The sequence below is a fragment of the Sturnira hondurensis genome, unplaced genomic scaffold (assembly GCF_014824575.4).
Source record: "Sturnira hondurensis isolate 20B ecotype Veracruz unplaced genomic scaffold, ASM1482457v3 Scaffold0015596, whole genome shotgun sequence".
NCBI lineage: Eukaryota > Metazoa > Chordata > Mammalia > Chiroptera > Phyllostomidae > Sturnira > Sturnira hondurensis.
In genome coordinates, this window is record NW_028088227.1 from 24,465,842 (window position 1) to 24,478,552 (window position 12,711).

Consider the following 12,711-nt stretch of genomic DNA (forward strand, 5'->3'; position numbering starts at 1 on the left):
GCCATCTGTACCCCCCTTTTTTCTGCTGTCTGCACCTCGCCGACAAATTCCCCTCTGGCACCCTGCTCCCATCCCCCGACCTGGGGCCTCGGTGCCAGGTGGTCCACACACTGGGTTGGCAGAGGATAGACTTCTGGGAGCCTGAGAGTGAGCATTCTGATGGTGGGGACATGGGAACGCAAGTTAGAACTGGGAGTGGGGGCTGCTGGGAGGGAAACCTGCGCTCCAGGGGAAGGGTCACAAGCACCACCCGTTAGAGGGTGTTGCACACAAAGAACCAACTCTGCCTGCAGGGCCGGCTGGCGCAGGATGAGCACACAGGCCCCTGCTCCAGGTGGGGGGTGGGGGTGTCAGAGCTCCAAGAGGGTGGATGAGGCCGGTCACTGTACCTGTGCTGTGACGTCTGCGACAAGACAGCCGTGCCTGGATCTTCTGGTGGAGAGGCTTTGAGGAGCAGGAACAGTTGGGCAAAGGCCTTGAAGGCTGGGTCAGGCAGCAGCAAGCAGCTCCTGGCAGCCCAGGCAGTGATGCATGGGGCAGCATGGGGCAGCATGGGGCAGGGAGGCGGTCATGGATCCCCAGGCCAGCAGAAAGGGGGCTGGCCAGGAAGCAGAGGAAGGGGCCAGAGAGGGACAGGAAGGTCACCAGGAGTCCCCACAGGGTCCAAGCCAAGCTGGACTCTGGTGAGAGACGTTGGACAAGTTCAGCCACTCCCTCTGCAGGAGGGGAGGGCAAGGAGGCTCAGATGCCCCAGGTCCTGGATCCACGGTGGTTTCCTGAGCCAGGGGTCGGAGCAAACTGAGGGGCCTCATGAGACTCTCCAGCCCACAGCCCCTCAGTTCACCCCTTTTCCTGGGACACTTGGAGGCTGCGACTCCCACCAGGAGGAGGGAGCCTTGGCAAGGGGGCAGAGCCCTTCCCACCTCCCCTGTGGCACCATCCCCTTCCCTGCTTCCCCCCCCTCCCCAGGCAGCGCCTCCTCCCACTGATCCTGACAAACGCACTAATCATCCATTTTCAACAATTTCCATCTAATCTTTGAAAAACAAAGGTGGGCCACTGAATGCAGACATTGGAACTTTGGAGGCCTCATCTCTGCTGGCCCTGGACCTGCTGGCTGGGTTGAATGACATCACAGAGAAGGGCCTGCACTTTGGGGGTTTGATATTCTAATCATTTGGTGACCTCGAAAGAAGTCAGCAGCTCTAGTGAGGGGGCCTGACCTCAGAGATAAAGGTTCCCTCCGCCCAGGTGAGCCCTACCCTCCTGCCTTCCCTGTTCTCTGTAATCAAACCGGGTCCTTGTTCAGGGAGGCAGTGACACAGCCAATTAACTCTGGATGCACTGTGACCAGGGATGAGAGAAACCCAGCACTCAGCCATCCTGTACAACCACGCAGGGAGCTAATAACCAAACTGGTGGCCCTGGGCCCCGAGGAGCATCCTGTGTGCATGAGGATGCGGTGCTGGGCTGGGAGCTCCCGTCCACATGCTGACCCCATGAGGCCTCTGGAAGCTCCAGGACAACCAACTCAGGGGAAAGAGCCAGGGACTGAGCTACTCCCCAAGTGAACGGCTCTGCGGCAGGATGGAGTCCCTGGCCCTCAAGATGCCCAAGAGAAGGCCAGACACCCACACAGCTAGGGTTGTGGGCAGCCGTGCCTGGGCCTTCTCCAGCGACGGGTTCTCTGGTTTTGGACACCCAGCTCTTTTCAAATCTATGCGTCAGTCAAGAGAACAGAAACCTGACCGAGCTGCTCAACAGTCACTGAGCGCACACACAACTCCCCCGGCTCAAGAGCCAGGCTGACCACCTTCAGGCACAGCTGGATTTAGAGGTGTGAACTGCATGGCTGGGACCAGATTCATGCTCACCTTTGCTCTGCTGTCTCCTGGTGAGCCCCATTCCTGGAAGGTCTGTCATCCCAGTGACAAGATGGATACCCTCGGCAACAGCGACTCTCTCTCGTGTCCCATCTCTAAGTCCAGCAGGTGAGAGCGTCACCGTCTGGACAAATAGTAGGAGCCAGTCATGTCTGACTCCAAACGTGTCCTGGGCACTGTCTGTGGAGTGAGGCCCCCTCCCAGGCGAGGCAGCAGAGCAGGGGAGGGGAGTTCCCCCTGGCTGAACAGCTGAGCTCTGCACCTCAGGGTGCAGTACTGGGACCCCCGCTCAGTACTTGTGGGGTCCCATCACATGTCTGAGGACCCTGGCAGCCCTTTCCACACCTCTGCCCCCCACCCACACAAGCACATCCGGGCTCTAACCAGAGTGGAGACCCTTCAGGACCCTATTTCCTACCTTCCAGACCAGTCACAGTGGGTGGGACTCACCCAGGCACCAGAGCACCCTGACATCAGGCTGGGAGCAGTTGAAGACAGTTTTGTGTCCCAAGCACTTTCTTGGCATTTGACACTCTCGTGAGAAACGTGAGCAGCCCGGCAAACAAATCACCAGCAGAAAGGGAAGGGCTCAATTGCTGCTGTGTCACAGAACCAGCGGCCCCTGAGCTGTAGAGACACCCCCACACACGCCTGGAACCCATCCTGTGGGGTCAGTGGAGCAGGAACCCACAGCCCTGGCGGACCGCTGCCTCTCCCTGCGCCTACCCACGCATGCAGGTGATTTCCCCGGCTTTCTCATTTGGGAAAGCTGAGGCTCTGAGAACTAAAATTAGGTAATCCGTGTGCATGGGTGAACAAGCTCACATGGTGTGGCTTTGGAGCCCACGGGAGCTGCCTGAGGTCAGAGCACGCAGGCAGGTGCGAGGCCGGTGCGCCTGCAGTTACAGGTCCTGCAGCAGCCAGCACAGGTGGAGGCAGCGGGGCTGGGGCAAGTTCCAACCGGGATCTCCACATCCCCAGACTGAGCACATTAGAGGAAAAATGCAGACACCTGCGAGTAAATAAGGGCAAGAAAAATGTAACTGATTAGGACGTTGCTCAGGTGACATTATTTTTCTTTCCTGATGTCTGACGGTATGCTTACAACGTGCGCAGTGAGCAAGTAACACAAAGAAAACAGCGCCTTCTTGTGCATCAGAACAGGCCTTCCTGCTGACAGACTCAGCCCCACACAGTAAGAAGTTACCCCCCCAGCCCCTTTCTGGGTCCCCTTGTGCAGGGCACAAGCTGCCTCGGTACAAGCCGCTGTCCTGCAGAGCCAAAGTGGGGTGGGGCTCGGCCTCCACTCCCCGCCCACAGGCTCCTGCCCGAGGCTGCTGAAGCGGCATTCGATTTCATGCAACTCCCTAAACTAACATCACAGATTATTTAAGATTAGTTTTGAAGACTTCCAGCCAAGATGGAGGCGTAGGTAGACACAGTGCGCCTCCTTGCACAACCAAAACAAGGGCAACAACAAATTTAAAAACAAAAAACAACCAGAACTGCCAGAAAATCGAACTGTATGGAAGTCCTACAACTAAGGAGTTAAAGAAGAAACACTCACCCAGACCAGTGGGAGGGGTGGAAATGAGCAGCTGGGCGGAGAGGATTCAAGGGAAGGTGGCGGCTTGTGGACCCTGTGGTCCTACATTCACATGCAGATAAACCAGGAGGAACAACTGGGGAGTGAAACAGACCCCACAAACCAGGGTTCCGGCGCAAGGAAATAAAGCCTCAAAGCCTCTGACCGAATAAACCTGTGGGGTTTGTGGTGGTGGGAGAGACTTCCAGCCTCATAGGAGCATTTGTTGGAGAGACCCACAGGGTCCTAGAACATACACAAACCCACCCACCTGGGCATCAGCACCAGAAGGGCCCAGTTTGCTTGTGGGTAGTGGGGGAAGTGACTGAAGTCCGGTAGAGAGCTGAACAAGTGACACTGTTCCCTCTTAGACCCCTCCCCCACATGCAGCATCACAGTGCAGCCCCATGGGTGGCCCCGCCCTGGTGAACACCTAAGGGTTCACCCCTTACTACGTAACTGGTGCACCAAGCCAAAAAACCTGGACCCAGTGAAAGAACAGATCAAAGCTCCAGAAAAAACACAACTAAGTGAAGAAGAGATAGCCAACCTGTCAGAGGCACAGTTCAAAACACCGGTAATCAGGATGCTCACAGAATTTGTTGAATTTGGCCACAAATTAGAGGAAAACATGAAGGCTATGCTAAGTGAAATAAAGGAAAATGTACAAGAAACCAACAGTGTTGGGAAGGGAACTGGAGCTTGAATTAACAGTGTGGGGCAGAAGGAAGAAACATTCAGCCAGAATGGAATGAAGAAACAAGATTTCAAAAAAAAAAATGAGGAGAGGCTTAGGAACCTCCAGGACATCTTTAAACATTCCAACATCCAAATCATAGAGGTGCCAGAAGGAAAAGAGGAAGAGCAAGAAATTGAAAACTTATTTGAACAAATAATGAAGGAGCACTTCCCCAATCTGAAAAAGGACATAGATTTTCAGGAAGTCCAGGAAGCACAGAGTCCCAAAGAAGCTGGACCCAAGGAGGAACACACCAAGGCACATCATCATTAGCCAAGATTAAAATGAAGGAGAGAATCCTAGAAGCAGCAAGAGATAAGGGGACAGTCACCTACAAAGGAGTGCCTATAAGACTGTCAGCTGATTTCTCAAAAGAGACCTTGCAGGCAAGAAGGGACTAGAAGGAAGTAATTGAAGTCGTGAAAGGCAAAGACCTACATCCAAGAATACTCTATCCAGCAAAGCTCTCATTTAGAATGGAAGGGCAGATAAAGTGCTTCCCAGATAAGTCAAGTTAAATGAGTTCATCATCACCAAGCCCTTATTATATGAAATGTTAAAAGGACTTATCTAAGAAAAAGAAGATAAAAAACAGAAGCAGTAAAATGACAACAAACTCACAACTATCAACAACCGAACCTAAAAAAATGAAATAAGCAAACAACTAGAAAAGGAACAGATTTACAGAAATGGAGATCACATGGAGGGTTATCAGAGGGGAGGTGGAGGGGGGAGAATGGGGGAAAAGGTACAGGGAATAAGAAGCATAAATGGTAGCTACAAAATAGGGGGAGGGTAAGAATAGTATAGGAATTATAGAAGCCAAAGAACTTATATATACGACCCATGAACATGAACTAAGGGCGGGGAGGGAGGGAATGCAGGTGGGAGGGGTACACAGGGCAGAGGGGGATAAAGGGGGGGGGGAAATAGGACAACTGTAATAGCGTAATCAATGAAATATATTTTTTAAAAGATTAATTTTATTTTTAGTGAAATGACTTTGGGTGCTTTAAGCCCCCAAAGAAGAGAAAAATATCAGCTTTCCCGGTGTATTTGTGACTCGGGTGGCACTTCTAAGGGGGGAGGAGGGGCTGGACAGGTCTGTGCCACACCCCACGGGGGTTTGGTGGGAGAGGTGTGGGCTTTGGGTCTCCAGCAAGGTCACTAATGTTGTGTGAGGCAGACCCTCAGATGACCTGTGACTGCTCTGTGGCCCATCTGGCTCAGCACCAAGGAGGTTTCCCAAGAACTGTCCCCTCCCCCCACTGCGTTCCGTGGTGGAGCCCTTAGGAGGGTGGCATCACCTTCTCGTAGTTTCTTCTGTATGGCCTGATGGTCCCTCGTACCGCCTCCACACCTCATGGTACCCTGCTTTTGAGAGTGGGCCAGGCCGGGCCTCCTGCTGACAAGAGGGCCTCGTGAAAGTGGCAGGCGTTTCTGCCACACCGGGTCCCAGAAGACCCTGACCTCTCTCTGCCTCTGTCCCCCTGTCTTTCCCTTTTCCCCTCCCCCTTTCTCCCCCTCGCTCCCCTGCTGCACCTGGCTGGCCGCCCCATGGAGAGGCCCAGCTGGGGAGGAGCGCAGGCTGGTCATCCGCTCACAAGGAGCTGAGTCCCCAGTCCAACCGCTGGGAGGACTTGAAACCCAGCAACCTCCCCTGAGTCACTGGACCAGATCCTGCCCGGGGACCTGAGTTGGCCTGGCCCAGCGACCACCCCGAAGGCGGGTCCTGATGCCCAGGTCCTGGCCCACAGATGCTGGCTTGATCCCTAAATTTTGGGGTGTGCAGCAGTAGACACTTAACACACTGTGCTCACTTGCTGGACAAGAACAGTGATAAAATGTGGGAAAATGTGGGCATCCTAGGCAGCTGTGCCCCAGGGCACTTTGGGGTGCAGCGGCAGATGGCCTCNGAAACCCAGCAACCTCCACTGAGTCACTGGACCAGATCCTGCCCGGGGACCTGAGTTGGCCTGGCCCAGCGACCACCCCAAAGGCGGGTCCTGATGCCCAGGTCCTGGCCCACAGATGCTGGCTTGATCCCTAAATTTTGGGGTGTGCAGCAGTAGACACTTAACACACTGTGCTCACTTGCTGGACAAGAACAGTGATAAAATGTGGGAAAATGTGGGCATCCTAGGCAGCTGTGCCCCAGGGCACTTTGGGGTGCAGCGGCAGATGGCCTCCAGCCTCTTCTCCAGTGCTCAGGTTGAGGGGTGCATAGGAGGCTGTGGATGTAAACCCGGATCTGCTGCTGGCCATCCAGCATGACCTGGGACCTATGTCCTGAGCCAGGTGACCATATTCTGTCCCTGCCCCCCAACCACACATAAAGCTCAAGTTCACTGGGCTTGACCTGGAGACAAACAAGCTCTTCCCTGCGGGAGTGACAGCTGGCAGCCCTGTAGGCCTTGCCACTCAGGGCAATGCATCGTCCGCCCTGGAGCCCAGAGTGTTCTTGGGGCTCCCACCCTGGCGGGCAGCAGGGAGCCCCCAGGAGCCCCTCACTGCTGTGCGGTCAGAACTGGCCCTGAGCCTGACCAGCCTGGTGCTGTCTGGGTTGCTCATTCTGTGCCCTGTCCCCTGTCCTGGTGAGGCAGGGGGAGCCCCAGCCATGGAGCCTGAAGGTGACACAGAGGCCACTCTCATGGAGCAGAGTTTGGGCCACATGCGGAGACACGTGAGAGAAACCACGGGTGGGAGCAGAGGAGGGCCCTCTGCCAGAAGGAGGGCCAGCTGTCCCCAGGGAGGGCCGGCCCAGCAGCCCCCCAAAGTCAGCAGACGGTCTGCGGACTCGGTAACCGGGTTTCCGCATCCCGGGGGGTGAGTGGCTGTGAAGTCGCACCATGCTGCTGGCTCCCGGTGCCATCTGTCCCCCAGGCCATCCTATCGCTCCTCGAGGCCACATTAGCTGACTAATGAAGGCTGATGCTGCGAGAAATGGCCCGTGACAAATTAAATCTCTCATTTCTATTAAGAGGCCTTTTTAGGACAAACCAGGTCGGCTTCATGTCCCTCATGGCTGGGCCTGGGCAGCCTTGGCTCTGCGCACAATGGACAAATACGTGAATACCATGGTATCATCCACCTGTCCTCCCGAGTAGGCAGGAGAGATCCCCTGACACTGTCAGCCCACCTTTGGGAGGCAGCAATGGGCCCCCCGTGGCTAGCACTTGGTAGAGCAGGCACCCCCGATGACACGCAGGCACGATGTCCCCTCACCAAGTTCCATGGTGTCTAGCACAGGTTGGACCAGGGGTCTGGGCTCGAGTGCCCCTTCCACTGCCCTCCAGGACCCTTGGCTTCCTGGGGGTGTCGAGGACCAACAAGTAAGGACAGGAGTGATGCAGTGTCAGCGACATGGCGCTAAGTCAGGGAAGGACTCAGGAGCCTCTGGAGACCGTGGTTTGTAGAACAAGTGATATTTTGCTGTCAGGACGAATACGGAGTGGGGAAGACACCCAGAGAGGAGACAGCTGTTTGCTGCCCATGCCCAGAGAGAAGAGGGTGGACCTGGAAAGATGGCGAAGCCATTCTGGTCCTCTGTGAACATGGGGGCAGGGGGTGGCTGGCCTGGGAAGGGCAAGAGGAGGGAGGGAGCTGTCTGAGACAGTGGCTAAAACCTGAAGGTACCCAGTGAATAGTCTGGGGACTCTTGGACACAGGCTGAGCCTGGGAGAGGTTACGGGGAGCCCCAGAGGCCAGAGATGACAGAGAAATAGGCGTCATCCAGGAGTCACGCAGGATGCAGCTCTGACCCTGAAGGCCAAGCCATGGGCTTTCCTGGGTTGACAAGGTGCAGGCAGGGAGCCAGGTCACTGGAAAGGGGAAGGGATGTGAGTTCCGTGAGCCTTGCTCTGGGTCAAGGGGCAAAGAAAAGAAGAAGCTCCACACCACCCCGTCTCGCTGAACCTCTAACCCCAAGCTGTCCTCATGAGGGTTTAGGGTTCAAAGTATACATGTGCACACACACACACACACAAACACACACACACACACAAAACACTATTCCCAGTGGCACCTCAGGTCCTGGCGAAAAGGCAGGCAGACCCTCTGGAGGAGCCCACCCACCCTCGATCCCCAGAATTCCCAACCAGCAAGCCTGAATCCCCAGCACGGAACCCACAGGCAGGTGAGGGCCGGCGCCCAGGTGCACGAGTAGGCCCAGACACCTGGGGCAGAGTCACACTCTGCAGATGCACAGATAATGGGGACAGGATGGAAGGTGACTGACTGGCATCTTCACAGAAATGAAAGAGGGTGTTGAAGTACGACAAAGGACCAAGACACTATCAAAAATGAAATACAACGTCTGGAAATGAAAAATGGTTGAAATTAGAGATGCAACGTTCAGATAGCAGATTCAACACCCCCGCAAAACCCACGGGTGAACTGAGTGCTAAGTGAGATGATCGCCCCCATTAGGGAGCACAGGAAGCCAGAAAGAAGATGAAGGGGACGTGAAGGGACATGGGGAGAACGCATGGGCCTCGTTGCTCTCACAGGGGTCCCAGGGGAGAGGCCGGAGCTCGTTAGGGCAGGCTGTGCTGGGGGAGGTGTGAGCGATGGGGGTTCCCAGACGTCGATTCTAGCATTCCGAAGGCCCAGTGAACCCCTGCAGCCAAAATCACAAAAGACCCTGGAGAGTGACTGGGAAACTGCCCAAGCACAAAGACAGAGGAGGCCCTACGAGTCCCCGAGAGTCGGGGTGACTGCTCTGATGATCCACAGAACCACGGGACGCGAGCTAGCGCCTGCGCAGCTGCGGAGGCTGCACGTGGGAGTGATCGGGACAAACCTGGAGCCAGCGACGGTTGGCCTGGACTTCTGTCACTAACAGAACTCTCTCAAGAATCAGAGCACAGTACAGATTTTTCCAGGCAAAGGAAAACCATAAGCAGATCTCACTGCAGGAGGTGGTGAACCTTAAAGGAGAACCAGAATAAAGACAGAAAATAATTGCAAAGATGCAAAAAGAGAAACAGAGGCGAGGAAACCACAGCCAATAGGGATATGAAACAGACTCTAAGCAGTAACAATAATGGCATCTACTTCGTGGGTTGAAACGGGGTGGGACAAGCCGTGGGCAGTGGCCATGGGCAGCCCTGGGCAGGTGTGTGCAGTGATAAGGATCTCAAACACCACAGGACATTAGGCAAGGATCAAGAGATTGAACTGCTTCAGACCTTTTAAGGTAAATAGTTGATTAAAAATTCAGATCCCCACCCCACATGACAGCAATAGAGTCTAACTCTCCAAGTAGTTTGAAGGGCAGAGAGTGGAATGAGGGAAAAAATTGTAAATCAAACAAAAGGCAAGAAAGGAGAAAAAACGTGGGAGAAGGAGACTCAAGCAAACATAATATAAAAAGGTAGAAGAAAACCTGCGCACATCGGATCCCCGTGCCTGTGAGCAGATGCAGCGTCCGACCGAAAGACACGATTAGTCCGATTTCCTGGAGTGGAGTCAGATGCCGCCTGCAGAGACCGAACACGCAGCCGGGGGCAGCAGAGAGCGGGGGGCCTGTCCTGCCCCGAGTGCGAGTCTCCAGGTCCCTCTGTGGATGATGCCGTGAGCCCAGCAGTGATCGCAGGCTTTCAGAGCCACGAGGGCGGTGGGTCCTCACACAAGTCAGGCTTTAAGCAGCAGGGTTTCGGTAGGTCAGAAGTCCTTGTCACGATGTCCACGTGGCTCTCACATCTTCCAGACTCGCAACAGCGCGTGGTTCCCCCCGCGTGTCGACGCTCCACCTCCCCTCCTGCCTCTGTGCTTGGGGACCCAGGTGACACCACTAGCACCCCCCAAAGAGCCCAGGACAGCCTCCTGTTTCAGATTAGGTGCTCACCTACTTACCTCTGCTCTGTCCCTTTTGCCATGAAGGTCACGTATTCCTGGGCATCTCCCTCCTAGCCGCCGATCTTGGCCTGGAGGCTGCCGGCCACACCTGGGGCCTGACAAGTGGTTCCCGACAGTTTCCAGAGGGACAGACCTGGACCACTGCCCCGTGTCAGGTTCTCACCCAGGGGAGTCATGGACCTTCCCCTGTAGGGGGCGGTGACACCAGCTTGGGGGTTTTGTCCTAAATACATAGCAAAACATGATTTCCAAGCAGGGTTCCCTCCTTCCACCATCAAAGCGCACCCTCGTCAGTGGCATGTGTTCTTGGTGCCATGCTGGCGGCCAGGGCACTGGGGGGAGTGCTGTGCTCCTGCCTGGCCCCCTTTGCCGCTCCGGCATGGCATGCACACCAGGGAGAAGTGGCTCCGCACACCCGCCTGCCAGGCAGGTGTGGGCCGACTTGCTGACGTCTGTCACAGCTCTCTGATGGAGAGGCTAGCGCTGGACACGCAGCACGGGGCCCAGGGAACACGGTCGTCACCCCGACGGGTCCACGCTGAGTGCCAGCTGCACACTGGAGCTGCGTGCATCTCCAAGCCTGGATTCTGGACCTCTCTGTTGTCATGAGGATGAGAACCCACGGAAGGCACTTCCCGGGTGCCAGGAGCTTAGAAAAGAGCTCAGTCAGTGTCGGCGAGTGGGTATTATTATCACAAATAATCAATCACCTGAAGCTAAGCTTTTCGACAAGTCCATGGTGGTAAAAGGGAAAATCACGGTCACTCACTGACTAAGGTGACAGACCCAGCGGGCGACGTCCGTCCTGCCCAGCAGCCACATGAATCTGCTTCTTCCTCTTGTGAGGTCCCTCATCCGCCCAAGCACAGGGAGTGTTTGTGAATGTCTGCGTGGCCCGAAAGTCTTGATTCTTTCTGAACCAACTCGAACACAGCCCCTTGGTGAATAGCGCTTATGACTATTGTTGTCGTCAGTTTTGCTAACGTGCCGCCCAAGTCCTGAAGAGGTGACCCCAGCAGTCCTGTAGGCAGGGACTTAGCTGGGGAAAACACCTCGCCCGAAGCGAAGCCACGGACGTAACCATGGCAGCGTAATCGGAATAAAAAGGAGGGTCAGACTGAGGGCGGAAGAGTGGGGAGGCATCAGGGAGACCGCGGCACTTTCCTCATCACCTAGACAGCAGGCAGTGTGGAGATGCCATGGAGTCACGGGGCACAGAGGCGGGTGTTTGGGTTGAAATAAAGGGAAAAGGAACATGTCAGAATAGGATAAACCACCTTTAGAACGTGAGTCGGTGTGTGGAGCACGTGGGTGGCTTGTGAAAAGGAGCTGACTTTTAGCTCGCTCTTCAATATTTCTGGTTTCTTATTTCGAAAATCTCAGGCTTTCCCACGATCCCATCGTCACGTGCGGTGATGCCTCCGTGAGATAATTCTCAGCACTAAGAAGTCCCACGCAGTTGGAGGGGCGAGGACTCTCCAGGGCACTGACTCTGCCCCCACGACCCCTCGGGGCTCCCCCACAGAGGCGTGTGTGGCACAGGAGCCCAGCAGCCTCCGTGACCAGCTCCTGCCCACGCAGAGCCAGAGAGGACTCAAGAAAGGCAAACTCACAACGTCGGCCTGAAAAAGCAAGCAGGAAGGCAGAAACTCTGCCACCTGCAGCGTCACACAATTAACTCTGGCTCCGGAGAGAAATAAGTGGGGCTGCAGCCATGCTTGCCGCCCCATTACCCCCACCATTAGAGCCCACGGCCCATCCCCAGTCCCTTAAATAACAGATTCCCCCGCACTCATCCACCCCGAGGTCCACTGAGCGCTGCCAGGAATTGGCTCTGCTGGTTAGCTTCCCCAGAGTTCCGGCTTGTTGGTCAGACAGGACCGAGGAGGCCCACCGCACCCCGCTCATTTGTCGTCTCGAAATGTCCCTGCACGGAGGATCAGCGGGTGCACATGGGGCCTGAGGAGGGGCCTGGTCTACTCCAGTTCCAGCGTCTCCATTTGTGCCTCCTGCTCTCCCCGCTTCAGTACACATACCTGAAGGTCCTGCTGCTTCACCTGGACAAGGTCCTCCCAGGGGAGGGGTGACCATCTGGCCACACCACCCAGGTTCACATCCACTGGATGCTGGTTCCATGGCCCAGTGTGACTTCTTCGAGCGACAGGCATTATGAATGCAGCGTGCCGGTGCCCTTTCTCCTGCTTTCGACTGCCCGGTGTTTTAGAGCATTGGTGATCGGTCATGAAGAAGAGGGTTCCTGTGGCCTTTTGAGGGCAGGGATGGAGGCGGATGGGGTGTGTGGAGGGTGCACCCCAGGACACTGCTGAGTGCCACTGTGAAGGCCTGAGCTTGGCCCGGGGAGAGCCAGGGTCAGGGAAGGTCTGAAAACCTGCTGGGGATGGGCCTACACCTGCCACCAAAGCCAGCTGCCCACTGCTTCCTCTGACCACCATTGGGGCCACAGGCTGTAGCTGGGGGCCGACAGCCCACCACTCTCAAAGGGACAGAGCCTATGACCCCTCCTCTGCCCCATGACCTCCACCCGGAGCTTTATGTGACTTTATCCTGGGGTGTCAGGGCCAGGGCTGGGGAGATTGGGTGGGAGATTTTGAGGGAAGTAGGGGCGTGGGGGTTGGGAACACAAT